The following is a 12,613-nucleotide window of genomic DNA, read 5'->3' on the forward strand; positions in this document are numbered from 1 at the left end:
GTGCAGCCTTTATTTTATGATGGGGCTGTGCTGCTTTGTGACCACAATGCATCGTATAATACAAGGCGGTATTATTGCAGGGGTGGTAGTTCCTTCACTAAATCTATGCCTGACGTACAAAATACAGAATACCATGGGCTCAGTTATGCCATTCTTAATCAAAGTAGGTAGCACCTTACTATTCACCCTGCTCCACTGATGTCAGAGGGATTCCTCATGTGGATGGGACTACTCAAGTAAGGTACTGCTAAGATTGATCACGGATGTCATGACCGGGTACTTGGTAATGAGCTATAAACAAATTCTGACTCCATTACTCTAAGAAATGGAGAGTTTTTGACTATGATCATCAGTAGCATTTGGTATGAAGTGAAAGCCATCTTTCAAGTATATGTCGTATTTCAGAGAATCGCTCAATCCTGAATTCGTTGCTAAGCCAAATTCCATATAAGGTTAACAGAATTTGGCCAGGCTTAGGACTGAATGAAGAATAAACCAGAATATATATCTTTCTCTCTCTCTCTTCTGCAAAGTAACAATTCATATAACTCTAATGTCAGAGAAATGTTTCTTAGAGCATGTGGCATCTGAATTAACGAGATGGTGTTTTGTCAACATAGTGTAGCTGACTCATCCTGTCAGAAGAAATTACAGTCACAGTAATCACCCTGTGAAGTATTTTTAAAGGTGCTTGTTAATACTCAGCAATTTTAAGACACTGGTGAATGCTGTTATACTATCAGCAATGTTCTCTAGCGAAGCTGAGCCATGTGGCCTTGGGAGGCTCTACCCACAGAACAAGCTTTGTGCAATTTTGGGGAGAGCTCTCAGGTTCTCAGAATGAATCAGAATATGAGCATACGGTGAATTTAAAAATGGTGGAAAACAGAGTTGAAACATTTACGGAAATAGGCCATTCAGTGTCTGTGCTCAGACCCGTCGTGGGTCTAAACAGGAATAATGTGTTTAACTGTAGAGTGGTATTTGGCTCTGTAGAAGCTATTAAAATATAAATATAATCTGCTTTTGCTCATCTGCATTCATATACATATCTCCGAAAATGCACACAGACCTGAGCCAGCCAAGGCTACTTGCATGATGAATGATGTGCAAGATGAAGTCCGTTGTCAGAGTATCCCTCATTTAAGCATTTGTTGTCGTGGAATATTTTTCTTGCCATTGTATTTTTGTCCTCACTTGCATGCCATGGCTACAATCCTAAGCAAAATGGCCAATATAATTTAACAAATATTGAACCACTGTGAATTCTGTAGGCCTCTAACATGTATTAGAGGTGGAGACCTTTTCCAGAGGCCTCCTGAAGCATCCTAAGGGTTTTTTTTTTTTTGTGAGGGATGGAATTGTAGGATATTCAGAGAAGCGGTAGGCAGGTTGTCTTCTCTTCTCTTCAGTCATTGGTATTAGCATATCCAGAGTTAACCTATAGCTAGCTGCTGCTTCTCCCAGTTTGCATTCAAAGACATTTTTACCACTGGGTTACGTGCCAGAAATGCGCCTGGGACGGTGTGTAGGTACTCGAAAATGTTCCCTGCTCTGAGGGTGCTGGCTCACATCCAGTGAAATTTGCTGTGACTTGCGTGGTAGTTGTATCCAAGCATAACAGGCAGTGTTTACCCCAGTTTATATCCAGCATTCTCGAGCTGTTCCGTGGCACAGCTCGCCCATTAATAGATGCCTTTCCATCCTCTGCACTGTAGCAGTTTCTTAAGAGCAGCCACACTGATTGCTTGCCTTGAAAGTAGCTTTAGAAAACTGGTCCATACACTTTCAGCTGTCGTTTGAAACTGTTTAGCAGTTGGAAACAAATAGGAATGCCAGCAACATGTGACTAGGCAGCTCCACAAAATTACATATTGAGAAACGCTTAGAATGTGCTTACGCTTATCCACTTGGGACGTATTGTCCTTTGAAGAGTGCTTCTTTGGATGGAGACTAGGGGAGGAAGGAATGAGATGCTAGAGAAACCCCACCCACACAAGGGAGAATAAATTTGGGTCTTTTCATAGGACTAGAATAGCAGACTGTGATTTTAAAATAGTAATTCTGTAGGTACAGTAACTCAGGGACGTTTCACAAGATAATTACGATGGTATTTCTCTATTTAAATGTGGATGTGGGAGAAGGAGATATGTTGGTTTTGGTATACTCCTCTGCTTTTAGCCTGACTGAGTGTTTAATATAGCGTTACTCCAGCGCAGCGCTTTATTTAACCATCAAAAAGCTTTCCATTTCTCCGGGAAAATGTAACTCACTCCTGGCTTGCGTTTCTCGGTTTGCTCATTCCACATGAGGCTGGGTTGCTACTTAACTAAATAAACAGAAAATCACCCAGGGACCGGCCACTTCAGCTAATACCAGGTTCACGCTTCAGCAGGCAGTGCTGGTTTCTGGCCAGTCTTTTTTAGTTTCACTGAGAGTGTTGATGCATTAATTTGCATCTGGCAAACCTCTTGTATTTGTTCGCAGTGCAGGGGTGGCAAAGTTAAAGGAAAAGCACAGTGGAAAGTGATTTGTTTCTGTGTAGTTCCTAAACAAATTAACATTTCTTTCTACATTCATCTCGTTTGCTGCTCTGTCAGCGCCCCCCCCCCCCCCCAGGCCCTTGTCTGTGCAACTGTGATATCCTTTGCTCTTGAGATTGCTGACAGCACACTGGCACATGGAGAAGTCTAGAGCAGGCAAAGACTCAGTTGATTGCATGCTTGATGAAGTACACGCTTGTGCATTTGCTTTATGCATTTACTGCTGAAGCTAGGTCGGCATTCTCTTAATATCTGTTCATTGAAACTAAAGCACGCTCCACATTAAAGCTACAGAAGAGGTGGAGCACTTTGCTACTGAATTTGTTTCTTCATTGCTTCCCTTAGAAGACAAAGGCTGCACCAGCACTGTAAGAAACACGCGTGGGTCTTACACAGGGTAGGGAATAAGCCATTCAAACCATATTATGGGATGTGCTCCTTCCATTTGAATCGGTGAGAAACTCAGTAAGTCTTTGAAAAACTGTGTTTGCTGTAGTAAAACCTGTGCCTGCAATGCTCTGGCTACAGGAAAGCCCCACTGAAATCTGTGGGAGTCACGGGCTTCCAGGAGAGGTCAAGTCCCTTCCTGTCTCCGTTAAATTACAAGACATTTCACAATCCCATCCTAGGGAATAGTCTTTGCTATTTATAATGACGTTGATTCTCACATCCAGAAGATTTCTGCCAAGATGCTTCTTTTTTGCCTAATTGTTTCTATGCTACAAGTCCAGCAATGAATTTAAAACTCAGCACAACAATAAGGATCGCTATCATTACAGTTTTTTCCATTTCTTCCCTGAGATACAGCTGATCTCCATTTCTTTCTCAAAGCACAGGGAATTCCAAACTTTGTGCCGCTTTAAAACATATGAGTAATAGAGATTTCTGACTTGTTTTCCATCACTCCCAGTGTCATTAGTTTTCCGGCAGTGGATACGCAGAAGAGCAGACTGTTCATCTGAGAAGCTGCAGCAACAGTGTTTGAACAAATTTATTCTGGAAACTGCCTGGATTTTCTTTCTTCCTCGCCTTCACTTGTGTTGTTGCAGTCTTGTTGTAGCAACGCAGCAGCAATCGCACAAAGCCCCCAAACCATAGGCAGTATTAAACCTCACCTTTGACGTTCACTTCTGTAATTATCTTTAAAAAGGCTCTGAGCTTTAGTACCGGGCTCGGAAGGATCCTTCTGTGGAGATGTAAAGGTATAACTGTTTCTCACTTCATTAAGTTCCATTTGTCTATTTTTATTGCTGCATTTGAATTAATTTACAGAAGGATAAATAAGGGCACTTTATAAAAATGTACTGTAATATTATTCTGTTATGAGCCAGAAGACTATCCTTGATTTCATTACTGTGACTTGGAAGGCCACAGTTAAGATATTTTTCGTATTAGTTATTATGATAGGTGTATAGTCCGCTGGGACAATTCACCTCAGCTATAATTCACCATATAAGACTATGTAGAAGCCCCTGCTCCCAGCAGAAAGCACTCTCGGGTAGATGAGTTATTTTCTTCTCTCCAGTTGCATTGATGACTTTGAAGGAAAAATATTTACGCAATTTCCTTTGTCCGAATAATGATATATGGAGTGTAGCTTCAAATACTGGGGGGAAAAAAAAAAGGAACTGCAATAGTGAAGCGTCAAAGAAGGCAGTCCAGCTGTAAACAAATTGTTCAGCTTCGCCATGTTATTTTTGAAAGTGTTACGTTCTTGCTCACAATTTACCTGAAACAATGTGTTTAGTGCATATTCTTTCCAAAGTCATTGATCTTTCTTCCCACGTAGACACCAAGGCTGTTTCTCTCCGTGGTCCTCAGGCAAGGACTCTGCAGTTCTGCACAGCTCAGGCAGGACTCCCGGTAAAGTCCCCAGCAGCCGTACCTGGGTACAGACTGAACAACGGGTGCCTCCCTCGTTTTTTCCTCCTGCTCATGTTTGATGTTCAGTTGAAATCCGCTGCTATGAATGAGTCAAACCATTGCTGATGCCAGGGTGCTGGTAATTCTTTTATTTCTTGTACGAGTGCGCTCCCTGGCACAAGGCTCTGAGGAACCATCCCTCACATGTGCCTGCCGTCCTGGAGACATCTCCCCCTGCTCGGGGGAAACCTGTTGACTTCCCGCTACCGGGTTGATACAAATCCTAACGGATAAGGTGGTTGTGCAGTTGTAACTATGAGTCTTATGGAAAACCAACAGTCCAAACATTGAAAAAACCTGGAGCGTATGACTGAGCCACTGAGTAGGTGTCTGCTAGTCTAGGATGGAAATAACCAACAGGCTAATGCAAGATTTGGGGAGGCAAGAAGACTTGGGAGGTTTCTCACTTCACCCAACCTTTGATCTCCTTTCAGTTCTAACTGCATGCTGCTGCAGAGCCAATGCTGATCGATGCCAGAGTGTCCAACCCTTCTAGTCTCATTTTTTTCAAAATTCGGGAGTCCTGCAGCTGTTTTTAATGATGCTCTGTGGCACACACCATCACCTGAAGGGAAGCTGTCATAGGCAGCATCCCACAACCTGGGTTGTCTGGTACCTGTATATTGCTTTGTACATAAATAGTATAGTTCGCAGGGATTTTTGTATCATTCTTTTCTATTTTTTTTTTTTACAGTTTTTCAAAGGCTGTATGCAAACTGTGTTTACAAATTGATTTTGCAGTCAGTATTGTAGATTATAGCATTTCCAGTTTGGTGTTTTGTATGGGCTTGTGAGTTCTTGTGTACTACAGGTTGTCCTTCCTTCTTAAAGATAATTGCACACGCTTCCATCCAACACATCCTGATCCTTTCTTAAATACATCGCATTCCCTATGATCTGGTGTGAACTCTAGCTTGTAGAATGCATGAGAAAAAGCTGCATATGTATTTATATTGTTAAATATTATATGCTTAATACTGATTTAGTTATTAATACAGGTTTTAGGGGTTTGTACTTGTTCTCTGGAAACTACAGTGTAGACTGAACTAAATTACCTAGTATCTGTAATTTACAGACACGCTAATATTTTCTTATAATGTTTTCTATAGACCGTATAGGGTAGGGGGATAATTCTTTAAAGGTGATCTGTACCTTAGAACAAAACCAGTTTTCTTATAATGTTTAGGATCGATGAAATATTTTTGTGTTATGTTTAGTGATCAATTATAAACAAAGCACAAAATGCAAGAAGCAAAAAGGGATTTCAAGATGTCCTTAAATGCTGCAGTTCATTATGGAACAATGTTGTAATAAGCTGAACAATCTTCTAGATTGACTGTCTTGGGGAATCGTCCCTCATTTTTGTCATTTTTCCTGGTGTTACCTTTGCCAAATCCTGCAGTTCTTTCTTAGGATCTGATCACATATAACTGACTGACTCGGAATACAGTTTATAGGAAACTGGAGATCTGGGTAGGCAGAAAAATACGTTATCAGGTACCCAGTCCACCTTGCTACAATACAGTGTATATGAGTTCAGCTGGGGAAAGAGTTCATGATTTGGCCACCTACCTTTGCCTTCTTGAAAAGGGACCAACAGAACCACCATGGGACCAACGTAATTGGGTAGCATCTGTACAAATACCTCCTGCTTTCTTATGTATTTTAAAGAGAACAACCACTATATTTTTTGACCAGGACATGTGAGAGTTGCTTCTCTATTATGGTCATCTGTTTCCATTAGGCAAATACCTGTTGACATTAAGGCTGTGGCTATAATAATTTCTGTTTAATTAACAAGGAACTGTTTTTAGAGGAATCAAAATAAATTAATATAAATATTCATATAAATTACATCACAAAAAATATTTTATGGCCTACTAGCTCTTTGACTGTGATTCAAAACAAAGAAAACATTGAATAGCAAGTACTGCTGTCCCAGTGTGACCGATACTGGGTATCTCTTCAACTATTCAGAAATCTATGGGGCCATGTTACTCTGCTGAGGTTTTGGAGACTATATTTCTAGTAGATATACATGTAGAAAGTGTGTTGATATACCCTTGTGTTTTAATCTCTTTCTTGTCTTTTAAATCAGATGTACCAGGTATTATCTTAATAGGAACCGCAGGTAGAATAGTGCTGAGTTACTAATAGCTGTAAAACCTTATTGATACCAGTTTTGACGTTTTGTTGAAGCATGATGTCCAGTGCCTCTCTGCACTTAGTGTAGATAATGTAGCTATCAACATGTAATTTCAGTGAAATGGTGTATACAGTACGCGTAGCAGTGCTTTAATTTAATTTAATTGGTTTCTGTGTTTTGAGCCGCAGTAGAAAATTAGACTGTCTTTTAAAATTTTGTTCTACTTTCTGTTTTTCATTTCTATCTGGGTTTGTTTCCTTTTGGCCATTCAACTGATTAGGTTCCACAGTTTAGTAACTGCTTTATCTGTCTATTATGGAGTATCCTGTTCTGATAACATTCAGAATCATGTATGCAGCCAACTTACTGTAAATATGTTATTTTTAGTTTTCAGCTATCTAACCAGTGTGGTATGTGTTAGTACCTGCATGTGTGTAGTTCCCCGGCAGTGAGTTAAAGTGATCTCAGCATAGATTTGCTGCCTTGTGAATGCAGTTGTTATGACATTAAGAATTAATGTTCACCTAGAATGATTAGCTTCTGTTTTGTTTTCTTCTTGTTTGCTTGAAATGTTGGGACTCTTTATCACCAGAAGTTTAGTAAGTCACTGTTTAAATGGGCACAATGAATAAGGGGAAATCCATCTAACTGCATTCCCGCTGGATGCCCTGGCTGCTTTTGATTCTGTGCACTGTGCATCATTCAGCCCTTAGTCACGTCATAGCGTCGCAGGATCCCTCTGAGTCACTTCCAGTTCCTCCTTGACCACAGATGCCGACAAACCAAGTGTGGGCACACGGCTGTGACCAGGCAAGGCTGCAGGCAGCAGCGGGCTGCCAGTTCTCTCCAGAACACCCGAGAAGTCAAAGCAGGAACCTCTGCTTCATCCCCTTGGCAGGAGCAGGCTCTGAGAAAGATGAACACACTCGTGGGCGAAGGTGCACTGTTTCTTTCATTGTTAAAAAAGGCTATTGTAGTTATTGGAAATGAAACACAAAGCGAAATGCTTCTCGAGCTACTGTGGTTGTTGTACAGACCTGTTATTTGCAAAAAGTATGTCTGATCATAAAACAGACATATGAACTATGTAGTCGGTGGCAAAAATCTTCTGAAATTAGGGCTACAGTTCAGATCTGTAAGAAAATAAGACCTTTCTGGGGCAAAACCTGAAGGTGGTTCTGAAGGAGCTTGGGACGGCAAGAAGCAGCTGGTTCCTTCCTAGATACCCTGGGCCTGGATCTCATAAATATAATCACCCCCTGTAAGCGGAAGGAGATCAAAATCAGGCCCCAAAGCACGGGAAGTATCCTGCTTGGTGAGTCCCATTACGATGCTTCGGTATGAATTGCACCCTACAGTCCCGTGCGCTGCCTATTCATCATCCCTCGCCCCCTCTTAAAAGTGACCATGCACACGCTGGAATGTTTTGGGATGTTTCATGTTAAAAGGATAAAAAGGAAGAGGGATAAGGTTGGTCTTTCCCTTACACTCAAAAAGTTCCCCAGATTTTGAAGTGACATACTGTGCAGTATCTATAGCACGGGTTGTTTAAAAACTAATGAATGCAGATGATAAAATTTCTCCCAACTCTGGGCTCTGTTCTTGTATATTGTAGTTGGAATGCCTCGTAGACTGAGTCTATTTTTGTAGTTCAGATCCTTTCCTCCTTACAACGAACGGTAGTCATTTGCTTTTAATGCTTTCTTACGGTGTGAACTGATTTCTGTAACTTTCATGTATAAAACAAACTAGACGTTCTTTCTATACTGGAAATAGTCGTGAATATAATATTTCACTAAGTGTTGTACCTCTTATGTACATATCATCAATAAATGTTGATTCATAATTTTCATGGCTTGTATCTGTGAGTTTTAATGCCAGCCTGGGCTCGATACGGGAATGCTTTGGGTAGGAGTTCAGATAAAGCAGTCTTATGTGAGAGGCTGCCTGTTGTGAACACTGCAGGCAGGGTAGAAGATGGACCTGACTTTGCCAAAATGCTAGAAATCTCACCCCTCACTGCGTCCTCCAAATATTCCAGGGTGCCGGCTGCAACTGAGCTCGTTTGCCACAAAGACCAGGACGCACTAACTACAGTTCTTCACCGTGAAGTCTAGAGAAGTGGGAGGAGATGTTAGAAGAGGAGGAGGATACAATGCGATGGTTGCAGTTGCTTTAGAAACCTACTTCCCTCCCCCAGCTGCTAGAAAATAAATCCCTTCCTCATAGCCTTTCTAAAAAAATTATAAATAAAGCCTGTGCTGAACTCCTGGAGCACTTTGTAAAGAAATCAGCTCTATTTATTACATGAATTAAGAGATGCTTATGGAGTGAACCGTGGCCCAGAGGACTGGCAGTTGCTAAGTATAGAGAGAAAGCTCTGGCATTCGTGCTCAGATCAGCACACATTACGGAAACAGCGTAACTACCGTTGTGTGATCAAGATGCATAACCGAAACCCAGGTTGTGAGGTTTAACAGTCTGCACAACCCTGGACTTACTTCTTACTAATCTAACCGAGGCCAGCATCCACTTGAGAAGTTTCCAAAGAAAATCCGGGCACGGCAGGAAGTGGCTTTGGCAGCACTTCAGTTGGCGATCTGCCCGCTGAGTCAGTAACGAACCAAGTCCTGATGCGGCGCTAGGAAGATCTTTGGGCAAGAGATAAATCTGAGGCCTCGGCTATCTGCTGCCATTTCTGTACCACGTTACCGCTTTCTGCCAGAGGCAGAAACGTCCTCATCTGGCCTCATCAACAAGCGTTGTTAGTAAATGCATGCTACTGACATAAAATTTCCCCCTGAAGTTTGTTGTGCTCAGGATTCCCCATCACTCACATATTTTATGTGCACTCTGTACGTTCAAACTCCTTCCATAAAAGGTGGTTATTCTCTTTTTACACATCATGCCAAAAAGTTTGTAATGAACGGCTCAACACCATGACCAGTGTGTGTTGTTTTTTATAAAGCAATGTTTCTGTGAGAATGACCTAAAAAAAAAACCAAGCCACTCACGAGCAAATTCTGCAGTTATATGAAGTTGTCCCTTTTGAAAATACATACCCCAAAGGCTGATTCTCTAAGCCCTTGCAAGCCCCTTGCATGCCCCTCTTTGCCATGTCCTCAGCCTTAGAGAAAAAGATGATTTCAGGAGTGTCTTTGTATCTGGAGTGTGTCCCTCTCTACAGGAAAGCATCTGCTGGAAGGTGCTGTAAAAGACAGTGAGTCATGAATCATTGACCCGTATTAAGAGATATTTCTATATCCCCTCTCAGGCATGAAAGAAAAACCGAGAGAACACTTCAGGGCTGCTAAACGTTAAACGGTCTTCTCCTTTGAATTAGATAGTAGATGTAAACAGGACAAGGATATGAAAGAAGCAGGTGGCCCCACTTCACAGTGGTTTAGAAGGAAAACATTAAAAATGACACTCAGTTGGGCTAGCAAGAATAATTTGCAGCAAGCACTTATACGATAGGACTTACATGATAGGACAAGAGGAAATGGCCTCAAGTTGCACCAGGGGAGGTTTAGATTGGATATTAGGAAAAAAATCTTCATGGAAAGGGTTATCAGACACTGAAACAGGCTGCCCAGGGAGGTGGTGGAGTCACCATCCCTGGAGGTATTTAAAAGACCTGTGGATGAGGCACTTCGGAACATGGTTTAGTGGTGGATTTAGCAGGGTTAGGTGTACGGTTGGGTTCATGATCTTAAAGGTCTTTGCCAACCTAAACGATTCTATACTGCAAGAATGTACAAACACCCCAGCAGGGTTTAGTGCCACTGCTCTGCTGCTGGAGCTCCCCGAGCTGTGCAGACCTCTGTGCGGGCGCACAAAGCTGAGGCGGTTTCACAGCCTCGGCAGGCGTCTGTCTGCTGTCGTGCATGGACAGCGCGCAACGGAAGCCCTCTTCTGCTACAGGCGCAGGAAGGAAGCTAGATTGCATTCAAGATCAGGTCTTGCGGTTGTGGCGGCGTTAGCAAGGCAGGCAGGTTCTGCGGCGATAAGCGAAATGTGTCTGCGTAGACAGATAAATTACAAAGCTGACTGCCACCCACTGAAACTTGCAGGGGTGGGATCCAGAGGAACGAGGCCTCACACTGTTTATGGCGCTTCTGTAGTACAAGGATGAGTATGTAGACAAGCAGCCTAGAGTCTGTCTTTCATAGCGTTGTGCTATTCATTCTCACTCGTGACGGAACTAAAAATATGTTTGCCTTTCCCGTAGTCCTTTGTAAGGCTGTTCCACCTCCATTTGGCTGTTTTCTTACTGGGGTGCCCGAAGGTGCTCCATGGATCGCTCTCCCGTGGTCCACGGACACCACTTGCGAAATGCTGCTGTGAAGGCATGCTAGCGAGAAAAGACAGCTGACTCCCAAGTCTGTGAAAGGGAAAGAAGAGGGCCCGGGCTAGGAAGTTCACTCAAAATTCATTCCACTGTTTCACCTAGGCTACCAGTATTACCTAAATTGCCAGGATCAAATAAGCTTTGTCAGCTTACTTTTTAGCAACGATTTTCGAAGGCACTACTCCATGTGAATGAAGATTGCCCTAAAAAAGGCTCCCTGAGGAAGACCCGCACCTTTGCAGTTAATCAGCAGCCCGCTGACCCTCTGAGCTGTCTCTGAACCTGGTTTCTCCCATTTTTGACTGGCACGTAACCATCAGGTAGGCTTTATACCTGTCTTCTACACAGGGAGGGGAAGTCACTTTTCTTGAACAAAGGGTAAGTTTGGTTTTTAAGTCACTAGCTGAACAAACAAGCACCCTTATCTAGAGTTCATTTCAGACTTTCTTTTGATGAATGAAAGAAACATTAACTAGAAAATGAACCACAAAAGAACTGCAGGGAAGTACCCGGTAACTATAAACTTGTCTCCACTCGTGAATTGCATGACCTACTGCAGCAAAACAAAACAAGATTAATTGAGTGTGTGATTGTAAAACAGTTTTACAGTAAACCAAACCCCGAGTACTTGCATGCTAGGGTCCAGATAGACAGGCAGCATTTAGACATACGTTGCCAGTGCTTGAACAAAGCCAAAGCAGTGAATAATTTGTAGATTGGAAAAGTAAAATGAACCCGACATACTTTTTCTAGAGATTTGCTGTGAGGCTTGTGTCACTGCCGGCCGTACTCCAGAGCACTCGCAGGAAGACTTTTCTCTCCCTTGTTGTGCTGTTGTCAGCTGAGATCACTGTGTCTTCGACAAGGGGCTCAGCTGTGACGGGCTCATCTTAGAAAAACTCATCCTGCAGGCTCAGGCTGAAAGCTGCTGAAAACGGTGTCTCCGAGCTCACTACGGTAAGGGTGCTGCTAGCAATCTGCAGCAGCAGCCCTGAACCAGATGCTTGTTATTAAGAGGACTAGGCTGGTAAAAAGTGGTGAATGTTAACTCAGGCTTAACATCCATCACAAGGCAAAACATACCCTGTTTAGTACTGTCTGTTCTAGGTAAAATGAAAGCGTGGAGTCTCGATTCATGCGACGAAAATGTGGTCACTGCAAATGATCTAAGCTTTTTTTTTCAGATTAAGCCGGGGGGGGTGTGGGGTGTGGAAAAAAGCCTTTTGGGTGTGTGGTGCCAGAAACTAGATGTACACCAATGACTGCAAGTAAATTTAGATTTAAAGCGAAAACTCTGCTGTAACCAAACCGTTTATACACTGCAACGTGGGACTGGCATATGGGTGTCAAAGCTGACCCCACCCTACCACGATTGCCTGAGGCAAGGCTTTCAGATGTTGGGTACAGCCTCTGGAGAAGAGGTGGAAAATGCCTTATCGCATCCTCCTCTGTCCTGGATTGCTCTGGGAGTTTGAAGGACTTCAGGACTAACTCAGCAGACCTGGAACCTGTTTGATGTGCAGAGGCTCCACTGCCTATGAGCCGTATGCTGACTTCCCACTGCCAGCCTGCACGCCCCTAACTTCGGCTGTGCCTTTGGCATCACGTACAAGGCAGCCTCTTGCCTCAGCTTCAGCACCAGAAGAAAGC

This window comes from Gavia stellata, chromosome 7 (genome assembly GCF_030936135.1).
Source record: "Gavia stellata isolate bGavSte3 chromosome 7, bGavSte3.hap2, whole genome shotgun sequence".
NCBI lineage: Eukaryota > Metazoa > Chordata > Aves > Gaviiformes > Gaviidae > Gavia > Gavia stellata.